The sequence below is a fragment of the Elephas maximus genome, chromosome 4 (genome assembly GCF_024166365.1).
Source record: "Elephas maximus indicus isolate mEleMax1 chromosome 4, mEleMax1 primary haplotype, whole genome shotgun sequence".
NCBI lineage: Eukaryota > Metazoa > Chordata > Mammalia > Proboscidea > Elephantidae > Elephas > Elephas maximus.
The window spans coordinates 168,951,372-168,966,506 of NC_064822.1; the positions used below are offsets into that span (position 1 = coordinate 168,951,372).

At 40.9% G+C, this 15,135-nt stretch overlaps 1 long non-coding RNA gene across 2 annotated transcripts in view; it reads left to right on the forward strand.

The window, feature by feature from the left end:
* Positions 1-15,135, forward strand: part of LOC126075943 (uncharacterized) — a 111,971-nt gene that overhangs the window by 95,882 nt on the left and 954 nt on the right. For both annotated transcript variants that reach the window (XR_007517358.1, XR_007517359.1), the window contains exon 2: positions 12,684-12,804. This is a non-coding gene — a long non-coding RNA (uncharacterized LOC126075943). The remainder of the gene's footprint in view (positions 1-12,683; positions 12,805-15,135) is intronic.

The following is a 15,135-nucleotide window of genomic DNA, read 5'->3' on the forward strand; positions in this document are numbered from 1 at the left end:
AAGATGGAAGGAATACACAGAGTCACTGTACCAAAAAGAACTGGTCAATGTTCAGTCATTTCAGGAGGTAGCAAATGACCAGGAACTGATGGTACTGAAGGAAGAAGTACAAGCTGCACTGAAGACATCAGTGAAAAATAAGGCTTCAGGAATTGACGGAATACCAATTGAGATGCTTCCACAAAGAGATGCAGCACTGGAAGTGCTCACTCATCTATGCCAAGAAATTTGGAAGACAGCTACTGGGCCAGCTGACTGGAAGAGATCCATATTTACACCTAATCCAAAGAAGGGTGATCCAACTGAATGCAGAAATTATAGAACAATATCATTAACATCTCACGCAAGTAAAATTTTGCTGAAGATCATTCAAAGCAGCTGCAGCAACATATCAACAGGAAACTGCCGGAAATTCAAGCCAGATTCAGAAAAGGATGTGGAACTAGGGATGTCATTGCTGATGCCAGATACATCCTGGCTGAGAGCAGAGAATACCCAAAAGATATTTACCTGTGTTTTATTGTCTATGCAAAGGCATTGAACTGTGTGGATCATAACAAATGATGTATAACATTTCGAAGAATGGGAATTCCAGAACACTTAATTGTGCTCACAAGGAACCTGTACATACACCAAGAGGCAGTCTTTCGAACAGAACAAGGGGATACTGTGTGGTTTAAGGTTAGGAAAATTGTGGGTCAGAGTTGTATCATTTCACCATATTTATTCAGTCTGTATGCTTAGCAAATAATCTGAGAATCTAGGCTATATGAATAAGAACAGGGCATTAGGACTGGAGGAAGATTCATTAACAACCTGTGTATATGCACATGACACAACCTTGCTTGCTGAAAGTGAAGATGACTTGAAGCTGTTATTGATGAAGATCAAAGACTACAGCCTTCAGTATGAGTTACACCTCAACATAAAGGAAAAAAAAAAATCTCACTACTGGCCTAATAAGCAACATCAAGATAAATGGAGAAAAAACTGAAGTTGTCAAGGATTTTATTTTACTTGGATCCACAATTAACACCCATGGAAGGAGCAGTCGAGAAATCAAATGACGCACAGCATTTCACAAATCTGCTGTAAAAGACCTCTTCAAAGTATTAAAAAGCAAAGATGTCACTTTAAGGACTAAGGTGTGCCTAACCCAAGCCATGGTGTTTTCAATTGCCTCATAAGCATGTGAGAGCTAGGCAGTGAATAAGGAAGGCTGAAGAAGAATTGATGCCTTTCAGTTATGGTGCCGGTGAAGAATATTGAAATATACCATGGACTGCCAAAAGAATGAACAAATCTGTCTTGGAAGAAATACAGCCAGAATACTCCTTTGAAGCAATATGGTGAGACTTCATGTCACATACTTTGGAGATGCTTTTAGGAGGACCAGTTCCTGGAGAAAGTCATCATCCTTGGTAAATAGAGGGTCACAGAAAAAGAGGAAGGCCCTCAAGGAAATGTATTGACACAGTAGCTGCAACAAGGGACTCAAATATAACAAAGATCATGAGAATGGTGCGGGATCCGGCTTTTTACATAGGGTCACTGAGTTGGAACTGACTCAACTGCACCTAATGACAATACCACCATAAATATATGTATATAGATAGCTAGCTAGATAGCTAGCTAGATAGCTAGCTAGATAGCTAGCTAGATAGCTAGCTAGATAGCTAGCTAGATAGCTAGATAGATAGCTAGATAGATAGATAGATAGGTAGATAGGTAGGTAGGTAGGTAGGTAGGTAGGTAGGTAGGTAGGTAGGTAGGTAGGTAGGTAGGTAGGTAGGTAGGTAGGTAGATTGAGAGAGAGATTTTTATCAATCATGCAGTTGTAGAGGCTGGAACGTCCCAAGTCCATGAGTCGGGATAGAAGCTTCTCCTAATTCATCTAGCCGAAGGGGCTGGCGAACCCAAGATCAGTAGGTTGGAGAGCAGGGCTCTTGTTCACAGGCTGTGAAGATCGATGAATCCCAAGATTAGCAGATAAGCTGCTAAGATAACTTCGCTAGGTCTTAATTCCCTTGTATGATTATATGACTGTCTACCATTTTATCTTCTGATGTGATTTCCCTAAATGTTGTAAATCCTATGACTATGATGTAATAAAATCGATTAGTGGCAGTTATACCGATGAGGTCTGCAAGATTAGGTAGTATCTTAAGCCAATCTCTTTTGAGATAGAAAAGACAGAAGTGAACAGAGAGACATGGGAACCTCATACCAACAAGAAAGCAGTGCAGGGTCCTTTGGACCTGAGGTTCCTGCACTGAGATGTTTCCAGACCAAGGGAAGACTGATGCTTCACAAGGATCTTCCTCCAGAGCTGACAGAGAAAGCCTTCCCCTGGAGCTGAAGCACTGAAATTGGACTTGGAGCCTATTAGACTGTGAGAGAATAAATTTTTCTTTGTTAAAGCCATCCACTTTTGGTATTTCTGTTATAGCAGCACTAGGTGACTAAGAGTGGGGTGATCACACATAAACATTGAGAATCATGGCCCAGCAAAGTTCACACACTATCTTAACCATCACAGTAGCATATTATCAAGAACTGATGGTATTGAAAGAAGAAGTCAAAGCAGCACTGAAGGCATTGGTGAAAAATAAGGCTCCAGGAATTGAAATACTGAGATGTTTCAACAAACGGATAAAATTCTGGAAGTGCTTACTTGTCTATGCCAAGAAATTTGGAAAGACAGCTACCTGGCCAACCGACTGAAAGAGATTCATATTTATGCCCCTCCCAACGAAAGATGGCCTAAATGAATGCAGAAATTATCAAACAATATCATTAATATCACATGTAAGTAAAATTATGTGAAGATAACTCAAAAACGATTGCAACAGTACATCAACAGGGAACTACCAGAAATTCTAGACAGATTCAGAAGAGGACATTGAATGAGGGATATCATTGCTGATGACAGATGAATCTTGGCTTAAAGCACAGAATACCAGCAAGATGCTTACCTGTGCTTTATTCACTATGCAAAGGCATTCGACTGTGTGGAGCATAACAAATTACAGATAACATTACGAAGAATGGGAATTCCAGAACTCTTAATAGTGCTCATGTAGAACCTGTGCATAGACTAAGAGACAATTGTTCAAATAGAACAAGGGGATACTGCATGGTTTACAATCAGGAACGGTGTGTGTCAGGGTTGTATCCTTTCACCATAACTTCTTCAATCTGTATGCTGGGCAAATAACCTGAGAAGTTGGACTGTGTGAAGAAGAATGGGCTATTAGGATTGGAGGAAGACTAACAACCTGGGATATGCAGATGACACAACCTTGCTTGCTGAAACTGAAGAGGGCTTGAAGCACTTACTGACAAACACCAAAAACTACAGCCTTCAGTGTGGATTACACATTAATACAAAGACAACAAAAATCCTCACAACTGGACTATTGTTGTTGTTAGGTGCTGTTGAGTCGGTTCCAACTCACAGCGACCCTATGCACAACAGAATGAAACACTGCCCAGTTCTGTGCCGGCCTTACAATCATTGTTATGCTTGAGCTCATCATTGCAGCTACTGTGTCAATCCACCTCGTCGAGGATCTTCCTCTTTTCCACTGACCCTGCTCTTTACCAAGAATGATGTCCTTCTCCAGGGACTGATCCCTCCTGACGACATGTCCAAAGTATGTAAGATGCAGTCTTGCCATCCTTGCTTCTAAGGAGCATTCTGGTTATAATTCTTCCAAGACAGATTTGTTAGTTCTTTTGGCAGTCCGTAGTATATTCAATATTCTTCACCAACACCACAATTCAAAGGCATCAATTCTTCTTCAGTCTTCCTTATTCATTGTCTAGCTTTCACATGCATATGATGCAATTGAAAATACCACGGCTTGGGTCAGGCGCACCTTAGTCTTCAAGGTGACATCTTTGCTTTTCAACACTTTCAAGAGGTCCTTTGCAGCACATTTACCCAATGCAATGTGTCTTTTGATTTCTTGACTGCTGCTTCCATGGCTGTTGATTGTGGATCCAAGTAAAATGAAATCCTTGACAACTTCAATCTTTTCTCCTTTTATCGTGACGTTGCTTATTGGGCCGGTTGTGAGGACTTTTGTTATCTTTATGTTGAGGTGTAATCTGCACTGAAGGCTGTGGTCTTTGATCTTCATTAGTAAGTGCTTCAAGTCCTCTTCACTTTAGCAAAGCAAGGTTTTGTCATCTGCATAATGCAGGTTATTAATGAGTCTTCCTCCAATCCTGATGCCCTGTTCTTCTTCATATAGTAGAGCTTCTCGGATTACCTGCTCAGCATACCGATTGAATAGGTATGGTGAAAGAACACAACCCTGATGCACACCTTTCCTGAATTTAAACCAATCAGTATCCCCCCTTGTTCTGTCGGGACAACTGCCTCTTGATGTATGTCAGGTTCCTCAAGAGCACAATTAAGTGTTCTGGAATTCCCATTCTTTGCAATGTTATCCATGATTTGTTACGATCCACACAGTCAAATGCCTTTGCATAGTGAATAAAGCACAGGTAAGCATCTTGCTGGTATTCTCTGATTTCAGCCAGGATCCATCTGACATCAGCAATGATATTCCTGGTTCCAAGTCCTCTTCCGAATCCAGCCTGAATTTCTGGCAGTTCCCTGTCGATATACTGCTGCAGTCGTTTTTGAATGATCTTCAGCAAAATTTTGCTTGCGTGTGATATTAATGATATTGTCTATAATTTCCACATTCGGTTGGATCACCTTTCTCGGGAATAGGCATAAATATGGATCTCTTCCAGTCAATTGGCCAGGAAGCTGTCTTCCATATTTCTTGGCATAGATGAGTGAGCACTTCCAGCGCTGTATCTGTTTGTGGAAACATCTCAATTGATATTCCATCAATTCCTGGAGACTTGTTTTCCGCCAATGCCTTCAGTGCAGCTTGGACTTCCTTCGGTGCCTGATCATATGCTACCTCTTGAAATGGTTGAACGTCAACTAATTATTTTTGGTATAATGACTCTGTATATTCCTTCTATCTTCTTTTGAGGCTTCCTGCATCGTTTAATATTTTCCCCATAGAATCCTTCACTATTGCAACTCAAGACTTGAATTTTTTCTTCAGTTCTTTCAGCTTGAGAAATGTCACATGTGTTCTTCCTTTTTGGTTTTCTATCTCCAGCTCTTTGCACATGTCATCATAATGCTTTGTCTTCTTGAGCTGCCCTTTGAAATCTTCTGTTCAGTTACTTTATTTCGTTGTTTCTTCCTTTTGCTTTAGCAGTTCAACATTCAAAAGCAAGTTTCAGAGTCTCTTCTGACATCCATCTCAGTCTTTTCTTTCTTACCTGTCTTTTCAATGGCCTTTTGCTTTCTTCGTGTATGATGTCCTGATGTCATTCCACAACTTGTCTGGTCTTCTGTCATTAGTGTTCAACGCGTAAAATCTATTCTTGAGATGATCTCTAAATTCAGGTGGGATATACTCACGGTCACGTTTTGGCTCTCATGGACTTGCTCTGATTTTCTCCAGTTTTGGGTTGAACTTTCATATCATGGTCTGTTCCACAGTCGGGCCCTGGCCTTATTCTGAATGATGATATTAAGCTTTTCCATTGTCTTTCCGCAGATGTAGTTGATTTGATTCCTGTGTGTTTCATCTGGTGAGGTCCATGTGTGTGTTTGCCCTTTACGTTACCGAAAAAAGGTATTTACAATGAAGAAGTCATCGGTCTTGTAAAATTCTATCATTCGATCTCTGGCGTTGTTTCTATCACCCAGGCCATATTTTCCAACTACCGATCCTTCTTCTGTGTTTCCAACTTTCACATTCCAATTACCAGTAATTATCAATGTATCCTGATTGCATGTTCAATCAATTTCAGACTGCAGAAGCTGATAAAAATCTTCAGTTTCTTCATCTTTGGCCTTAGTGGTTGGTGCATAAATTTGAATAATAGTCGTATTAACTGGTCTTCCTTATAGGTGTATGGATATTATCCTATCACTGACAGCGTTGTACTTCAGGATAGATCTTGAAACGTTCTTTTTAATGATGAATGCAACACCCTTCCTTTTCGAGTTGTCATTCCCGGGGTAGTAGACTATATGATTGTCCAAACCAAAATGGCCAATACCAGTCCATTTGAGCTCACTAATGCCTGGGATATCAATGTTTATGGGTTCCATTTCATTTCTGATGATTTCCAATTTTCCTAGATTCATACTTCATACATTCATGTTCCTATTATTAATGGATGTTTGCAGCTATTTCTTCTCATTTTGAATTGTGCCACATCTGCAAATGATGGTCCTGAAAGCTTTACTCCATCCACATCATTGAGGTGGACTCTACTTTGAGAAGGCAGCTCTTCCTCAGTCATCTTTTGAGTGCCTTCCAACCTGGGAGGCTCATCTTCTGGCACTATATCAGACAATGTTCTGCTGCTATTCATAAGGTTTTTACTTGCTAATTTCTTTTCAGAAGTAGACTGCCAGGTCCTTCTTCCTAGTCTGTCTTAGTCTGGAAGCTCAACTGAAAACTGTCCTCCATGGTGACCCTGCTGATACCTGAATACTGGTGGCATAGCTTCTAGCATCACAGCAACACATAAGTCCCCACAGGATGACAAGCTGACAGACACAAGTGGGGACCAATAAGCAACATCATGATAAATGGAGAAAAGATTGACATTTTCAAGGATTTCATTTTATTTGGATCCACAATGAACATGCATGGAAGCAACCATCAAGAAATCAAAAGACGCATTGCATTTGGCAAAACTTCTGTAAAATATCTCTTTAAAGTGTTAAAAAGCAAAGATGTAACTTTGAGGACTAAGGTGTGCCTGCCCCAGGCCATGGTGTATTCAATTGCCTCATACGCGTGCAAAAGCCAGACAATGAGTAAGGAAGATTGAAGAAGAATTGATGCATTCGAATTATGGCGTTGGCAAAGAATATTGAATATACTATGGACTGCCAAAGAATGAACAAATGTCTTGAAAGAAGTATGCCAGAATGCTCCTTAGAAGCAAGGATGGCAAGACTGCCACTCACTTACTCTGAACATGTAGTCAGGAGAGACCAGTCCCTGGAGCTTGGTAGAGTGTCAGCAAAAAAGAGGAAGACCCTCAACGAGATGAAGTGACACAGTGGCTGTAACAATGTACTGTAATATAGCAACAATTATGAGGATAGTGCAGGACAGGACAGTGTTTTTTCTGTTGTACATAGGGTTGCTATGAGTTGAACCCGACTTTGTGGTACATAACAACAGATATAAGATCATGTCAGTCTGCTCATTTCTTATCTTCTGCAGCTCACAACACAGAACCAATTCCAAACCACTCCCATCCCAGAGCCAACCTGAGTCTTTCAAAGTGAACTTTACCTGTATATGCTCTGAGGCTGGGAGGATAAACTTGGAATAGGATCAGCTGAGAGTTGTTCATCAAACTGTAGAGCTGTGGACCAGTGGGACACCCCTTGAGATTGCAAGGAAGCATTTAAGGGCAAAAAGGAGATAACCGTTTTATATATTGAATAGTGTTCATCCAAAATTTGTTACTTCCCATGGGAACCTAAAGCATTAATGCTGATTATGGCTCCTGGCTAGTGGAAGTGACTCCATGCATGTTTGTTGAATGAGTGAATGCTATAAATAGGGCCAATCAGGGTTTGGATAAACTTTCAGATGCTTGATACGTAACTGATTAGGAAGGTGAATTCAATTTATTTTAGATGATACCCCTTCCTCTTTTTCCACCTCTTCTCTTTTCTAACGGTGTGAATTAGTGGAAAGAGCTGCTGTTGCTCTTGGAATGTGGAGAATCTGTGCCATTATTATGTCTTTGGAAAACAGAAATATAGGTACTGGCAATTTGTTCTTTTAAAACAAAAAGATAGAGAACTTTCCACAAAATCTCTTAGGGCCCTTAACTGTAAAAGGTCTGTTTTCTACTAGGAGTGGAACAAAGTGCAAAGTGCTAGGTTAAGTCCTATTTTTTTTTTTTTTTTTGTGGTCTGAGTATTTTCTGGGCAGTACAGTACTGTTGCTGAACAGAATTCATTCAGACATAGAGAAATAATGGTACGATTTAGCATATGCTAAAGTCCAGACAAATTAGTACATCTTTACACCATATTCCCAAGATAAAAGACATCCTTCTAGCCATTTAAGGGGGGACCCTGATCAGGTCTCTTGCTCCATACCTTTCTACTCTTTCAGGCCATCATTCCAACAAGTTCACCCTTTTATCTATTAACTTTAATGTTTACACCTCTCATGGAGATTTCTCCTTCTCTCAGAAAAGTGCTCAGGTCTTTCTTATTCATGAACACCTTCGTTTCTGCTATGTCTTGCCCCAAATATTGCCCTATCTCTCTTTGTCCTATAGCACTTAAATTTCTACAGCCACTGCTTCTACTTTCTCACCTCCCTGTTGTTCCTCAACCGCCTGTATTTACCTCTGTCCCTGGTGATAAGTTCCTGGGTAGTACAAACAGTTAACATGTTTAGCTGCTAACTGATAGGATGAAGTAAAGTTTTAGTCTACCCAGAAGTGCCTTGGAAGAAAGGCCGGGTGATACACTTTGGAAAAATCAGCTATTGAAAACCCCATGGAGCACAGTTCTACTCTGACATTTGTGGGATTGCCGTGAGTCAGAATTAACAGCAACTAGTTAGTCCCTGGCGATGCTCCCTTTGACCTTTTTTAGTTAGTCCCTGGCGATGCTCCCTTTGACCTCAACTATAGCCTCCCCAACCTAGTGAGATCACTAACCCAATCTTTCAGAGACATTCAGTCCTTGTTTTATTGGATGGGCTTTTGCCTTCATTGGACATATTGCTTGAATTACCAATTTGTGAGCTTCCCTGCTCCCTTGGCTGTCTGGTCTCATTCTCTTCCTACTTTTCTTGCCATCTTTACCATTTCCTGTGTGAAATTCTCTTTCCTCCAACCTCCCCTTAGAAGTTGGTGTTCTCGTTTAAATTTATGTTTTCCCTAAGCAATTTACTCGTAGATTTACCTAGAATTTATCTATTTTTACCTTGCAAAAGTCTGTCTTTTCTAAGCAGCTGACTTATATGTCTGACTGCCTGCTCTCAAGGCAGTTTATATTAGGAATGATGGGCTTGGTGCCTGTGGCCTGTGAGCTTCTCAAGGGCCTAGCAACACTTCTGAGACCTAAATAAAAAAAGGTTCTCACTTCAATATGTGAAAACAAAATTAATAAATGCTATTAAAAACATAATATTATGCCAATTTCATTACAAAAGTGAACATATTTTAAAAAGGTCAATTTTGCAGACAATTGAAAAAATCATAACCAATCAAAAATTAAATGAGTTGTAGATAATTTCAAAAAGCAAAATTATAAGAATCTTCTTAATTTTCTATTATGAAAAAAAAGCTATATTTAATGTGGGATATGGGTGAATTTTAGTATGCTTGCTGTGATGTAGGATGGGGCTTCCAGAAATAAGAGTGCCCCGGCGTTTGAAGGCCTTTCAAACAACCCTGCCTCCTGTATACTCTCCATCTGGATATTCCACAGGCATTTGAAACTTGGTACGCCCAAGGCCAAATTCATCTTCTATCCTCTCTGGTATTCCCTATTTTAGTTGGCATTACCTAATCATTCAAGCTGGAAGTCATCCTTGGCTTCTTAATCTCATCCAAGACTCCTCATATTCCCTCATTCAATCAGTCATCACTTCCTATTGGTTTTATCTCCTAATTATGTATTAAATCCACCTATTCTTTCCCTTTCCTTTTCACACTGTTCTGGTTTGAGCCCTGGTCACCCCTCACATTGACCCTTGTGATAACCTCATAAATGGTTTCCCTGGCACCACTACTCTGTCTTTGTTGTTGTTAGTTCCTTTGAGTCAGCTCTGACTCATGGTGTCCCCGTGTACAACATAAAAAAATGTTGCCCAGTCCTGTGCCATCTTCACAATCATTGATATACTCAAGTCCATTGTGGCCACTGTGTATGCTGAGTAACTTCCAACCTCGGGGGATCATCTTCTAGCACTTTGTTGGACAGTATCCTGTTGTGGTCCATAGAGTTTTCATTGGATAATTTTTGGAAGCAGATCACCAGGCCCTTCTTCCTAGTCTGTCTTAGTCTAGAAGCTCCTGATGACCCTGCTGGTATTTGAAATGCTGGTGGCATAGTTTCTACATTCATAGCAACATGCAAGTCGCCACAGTAGAATAAACTGGCAGGTGGTGGACTCCTTCCTTACTGTCCAGTTAAAATTCAAACTAAGCCTCATCACTCACTCTCATACTTAAAATGCTTTGGTGGCTTCTTGTTACATAAGAAATTCTGAGCTCTATAACATTGCATACAAGGTCTTGGTAACCTGCTTTTATTTGTTTCTCCAGCCTGATCTCTCAGCTCTCCCTGCTGGGCACTTGGCAGCCAATTAAGTGCCTTCTAGGCTGTGCCCTGGCTCTCCCTGTCTCTGGGTTTGCTAATAACAGCCTCCCTGCCTGGAATGTACCCCTTCCTCATTTGATTAACTTCTATTTATCCATCAAGACTCTGTTCAGGTGTTACTTGTTTAAGGAAGTCTTCCCAGAAAATCCCAAACAGATTTCCCTTCCTTGTAACATCCAGCACTCACCTTGATCACAGACTTATTATTGTCGTTAGTTGCAGTCAGGTCGGCTCCTACTCACGGTGACCTTGTTATAACTGAATGAAATGTTGTCTGGTACTGGTACTGCACCATCTTCATGATCGTTGGTATATTTGAATCCATCGTTGTGGCAATTGTTTCAATCCATCTCATTGAGGGTTTCCCTAGCTTTTCCTGACTCTCTACCAAACACGGTATCCTTTTCTAGTGAATCACAGACTTAACACACTGTATTGTAACAATTTATTCAAGCTTCCTTCTTTACCCACTCAATGTAGGTCACTGGATGGCAGGGATGCTCCTGTTCTTACCCTCACATTCCCATTCCTTAATGCGAGACAGAAATCAGCTTCTTAATCAGCGTTCTGTTCGGGGCACTGCTTCTCAAATATTACCTACTCCGGGAGCCCAAGTCTCGACTAGAGTCCTCAGGTAGAACCCAGACACATCCAGCCCAGATACGTATCTAGAATCCTTCTTCCAAAGTGATTCTTTAACTGAGGATTAATTGAGAACCAATGAACATGGTCTTTGGAGTGGGGATCATAACTAGTTTACTTAACAATGAGCACAAATATAATCATAAGCAACCAGAGAGACTACATTGCAGTATTAATTTTTTACTGTTCCTCATAAGAATTTGCTGAAATCTTTCATCAGGTGTGGCTTAGGGAATTGCCTCTGTCCTGTTCTGGTTCAGATTTGTTTTTTCCTGTAATTGTCCACCTTCTGCTGATCCCGTACTTACGGTCTCTGATGTTTTCATGCAGAAATCATTCCCTCTGGCTATCCAGGTCCCCACTGAAAAGAATCCTCATTCTTTTCCTCTGCACTTACTCTATGTCCGTGTCCAGATTATAAATAGAGCCTTTACCATCTATATTTAAGGAGATGGCTTTTCTGTAGCCTCTGCCAAATGCCCTCTGACAGTTCCTGGTCTCTAAGGCTTTTTCTTTCCCTTTTCCTGCACCTCCACAAGGGTTGCAAATTCAAATATCTCAGCACCAAGACAGGTAAAACAAATGAATAAGAAGACAGATTTATTTTCTGATAGACTTTTAAGTAAGGTGGCTGCATTTAGCAAATAAAAATACAGGAGGCCCAGTTAAATTTTAATTAAAAAAATGACAAATAGTTTTTTTTTAGTGTAAGTATGTCCCATGTAAAAAAAAAAAAATTCTTCTTTTTTTTTTTTTATTAGAAATTCACACTTAGCTGGTATCCCTTATCTTATCTGACAACCTTACTCTTAAATTGTAGTCTTAGACCTGGGCACTTCATGCGTGTATTAAACATGTAGGAATATTTTTCACTTCCTAAAGAAATGTCCTCACTCTCACTTTCCTGAAACAAAGATGCCCTTTCAGTCAATCAAATACTTCTGTACTTCAAACATGAGTTCATAAAATAGTTACTTTCTTCTTATCGCTATGGTTAGAAAACATTACAATTACAATGGTATCTATCCAACATCAGACCTGGGTTTCAGGGCCGTACTAGTGTGCTGGGAGTCCCGGGGTGGTGCAAACAGTTAACACGCTCAGCTGCTAACCAAAAGGTTGGAGGTTCTAGTCTACCCAGAGGCACCTTGGAAGAAAGGCCTGGTAATCTAATTCTGAAAAATCAGCCATCGAAAATCCTATGGAACACAATTCTACTTTGACTCACTTGGGGTACCATGAGTCAGAATCAACTGGATAGCAATTTTGTTTTTTCAAGTGCTGGAACTAAGACTCAAACACAGTAGCCTGGCTCCAGGTCCTCAGCTCCTAAACTGCCCCTTTCTGTCTGTTGCCAGGGCTTTCCGTGGGCTGTTGCTTCTGCCTCAGTTGCTCTGGCCATGCCCAGTTCGGTTCCCCATTCTACACTTGCATGGACCCAGGTACTTTTCCTCCATGAAATATACCATAAAGGATTTGATAATTTTCCGTCTAGATTGGGAGCGCATAAAGACTGGGATATGGTATGGTTTTCTTCACTGAGGCCAAGACTTTTACCTGTTCATCCAAGCCCATTCTCCTCTTTTATTTATTTGTTTGTTTGCTTTGTTTCAAGAATGAAGTTCATGATAGAACTGGGATGAGGAAATGCACCTGCCGACCAATGACCTGAGGGCTTTGACCATGCTCACTTCCCTTGGCGTTGTGCAGTAACAACTGGCAGAGGACCATCAATGGTAGGTCATAGATATCCTTGGAGGTGACAACTAACATGGAACTAACCTGGGCCTTGGAGCATGCAACCCTTGTCCATTAAGGCTTTCTGATAATTTCCCCACCTGGCTGGCACAGTTTCTAGTGAAGTACCTGCTTCAGTCCAAGGTGCTTTCAGGGCCCCAAACAGGGTGCCCACTCCTGGTGCAGCCTTGTGCATTGTCTGGACTCATCCTAGCACAGTGATGAATATGTTTTGTTTTGTTTTTTAATTTTATTGTGCTTTAGGTGAAAGTTTACAGCGGAAATTATCTTCTTGTTAAAAAATTTATACAGAAATTATTTCGTCACATTGGTTTCAATCCCTGCAGTATGTTATCACTCTCCTCGTTTCTACCTTAGGTTCCCTGTGTCCGTTGGTCCAGTTTTCCTGTCCCTTCCTGCCTTCTCATCTTTGCTTTTGGGCAGGTGTTACCCATTTGGTCTTGTATACTTGACTGAACTAAAAAGCTTGTTCCTTATGTGTGTTACTGTTTGTTTTATAAGCCTAATCTTTGGTTGAAAGGTCAACTTAGGGAGTGGCTCCAGTTCTGAGTTAGCAGGGTGCCTGGGGGCCATAGTCTCGGAGGTTCCTCCAGTCTCTGTCAGACCAGTAAGTCTGGTCATCTTTTTATGAATTTTGTTCTACATTTTTCTCCCACTGTGTCTGGGAATCTCTATTGTGATTCCTGTCAGAGTGGTCAGTGGCAATAACCTAGTACTGTCTAGTTCTTCTGGGCTGAGGCTGGTGAAGGCTGTGGTTCGTGTGGTCCATTAGTGTTTTGGACTAATATCTTCCTTGTGTCTTTGTTTTTTTTTCATTCTCCTTTGCTCTGGACGGGATGGGACCAAAAGACGTTGGCTGTGTGCAAGCTTTTAAGACTCCAGATGCTACTCGTCAAAGTAGGATGTAGAACATTTTCTTTATGAAGTATGTTATTCCAGTTGACCTGCATGTCCCCATAAACCATGGTCCCCAGTCCTCTGCTGCAGTAACTCAGTTGCTCAAGGTGTTTGGATGTGTCTAGGAAGTTTCTGTGACTTTGCCTTGGTTAATTTGTGCCAACTGTCCCTATATTGTATGTTGTCTTTCCCTTCACTGAAGTTAACACTCTTTTTACTATCTAGTTAGTTAGTAATTTTCCCTCTCCATCCCTCTCCTCCCTCATAACCATTAAAGATTGCTTTTTTTCTGTGTATAAACCTTTTCTTTTTTTTTCTATTGTACCTTCAGTGGTTTACAGAACAAACTAATTTCTCATTAAACAGTTAGCACACATATTGTTTTATGACATTGGTTAACAACCCCATGACATCAACACTCTCCCTTCTCCATCTTGGGTTCCCTATTACCAGGTTTTCTCTCCCCTCCTGCCTTCTAGCCCTTGCCCCTGGGCTGGTGTGACCCTTTAGTCTCATTTTGTTTTATGGGCCTGTCTAATCTTTGACTGAAGAGTGAACCTAGGGAGTGACTCCATTACTGAGCGAAAAGGGTGTCCAGGAGCCATACTCTCAGGGTTTCTCCAGTCTCCGTCAGGCCAGTAAGTCTGGTCTTTTTTTGTGAGTTAGAATTTTGTTCTACATTTTTTTCCAGCTCTGTCCAGGACCCTCTATTGTGATCCCTGTCAGAGCAGTCAGTGGTGGTAGCTGGGCACCAACTAATTGTACTGGACTGAATCTTTTGGAAGCGGTCGTAGTTGTATCTTTAGTTTTCTTCATTCTCCTTTGCTTGTGAAGGGGTGAGAGCAGTGGAGTATATTAGAAGACCTCTCACAGGCTTTTAAGATCGCAGACGTTACTCACTTAAGTAGAGGACGTTTTCTTTATAAATTACGTTATACCAATTGAGTTAGATGGTCCTGGAGACCATGGTCCCCACAGCCCTCAGCCCAGCAATTCGGTGGGCCTTTGGATGTGTCTATTCCACTACGGCTGTGCTGACTTCCCCAGTGTTGTGTACTGTCTTACACCAAAGTTACCACTTATCTATAGTCTATTTAGTGTTGTTCCATCCCCACCCTTCCTCTCCCTCGTAACCGTCAAGATTGTTTCTATTTGTGTGTAAACCTTTTCATGAGTTTTTACAGTAGTGATCACATACAATATTTGTCATTTCGTGATTAACTTATTTCACTCAGCATAATGCCCTCCAGATTCACCTATGAGATGCTTCACAGATTCATCATTGTTCTTTATTGTTGCATAATACTCTATTGTGTATATGCACCATAGCTTGTTTATCCATTCATCTGTTGTTGGGCATCTAGGTTGTTTCCATCCTTTTGCTGTTGTGAACAATGCTGCAAAGAACATAA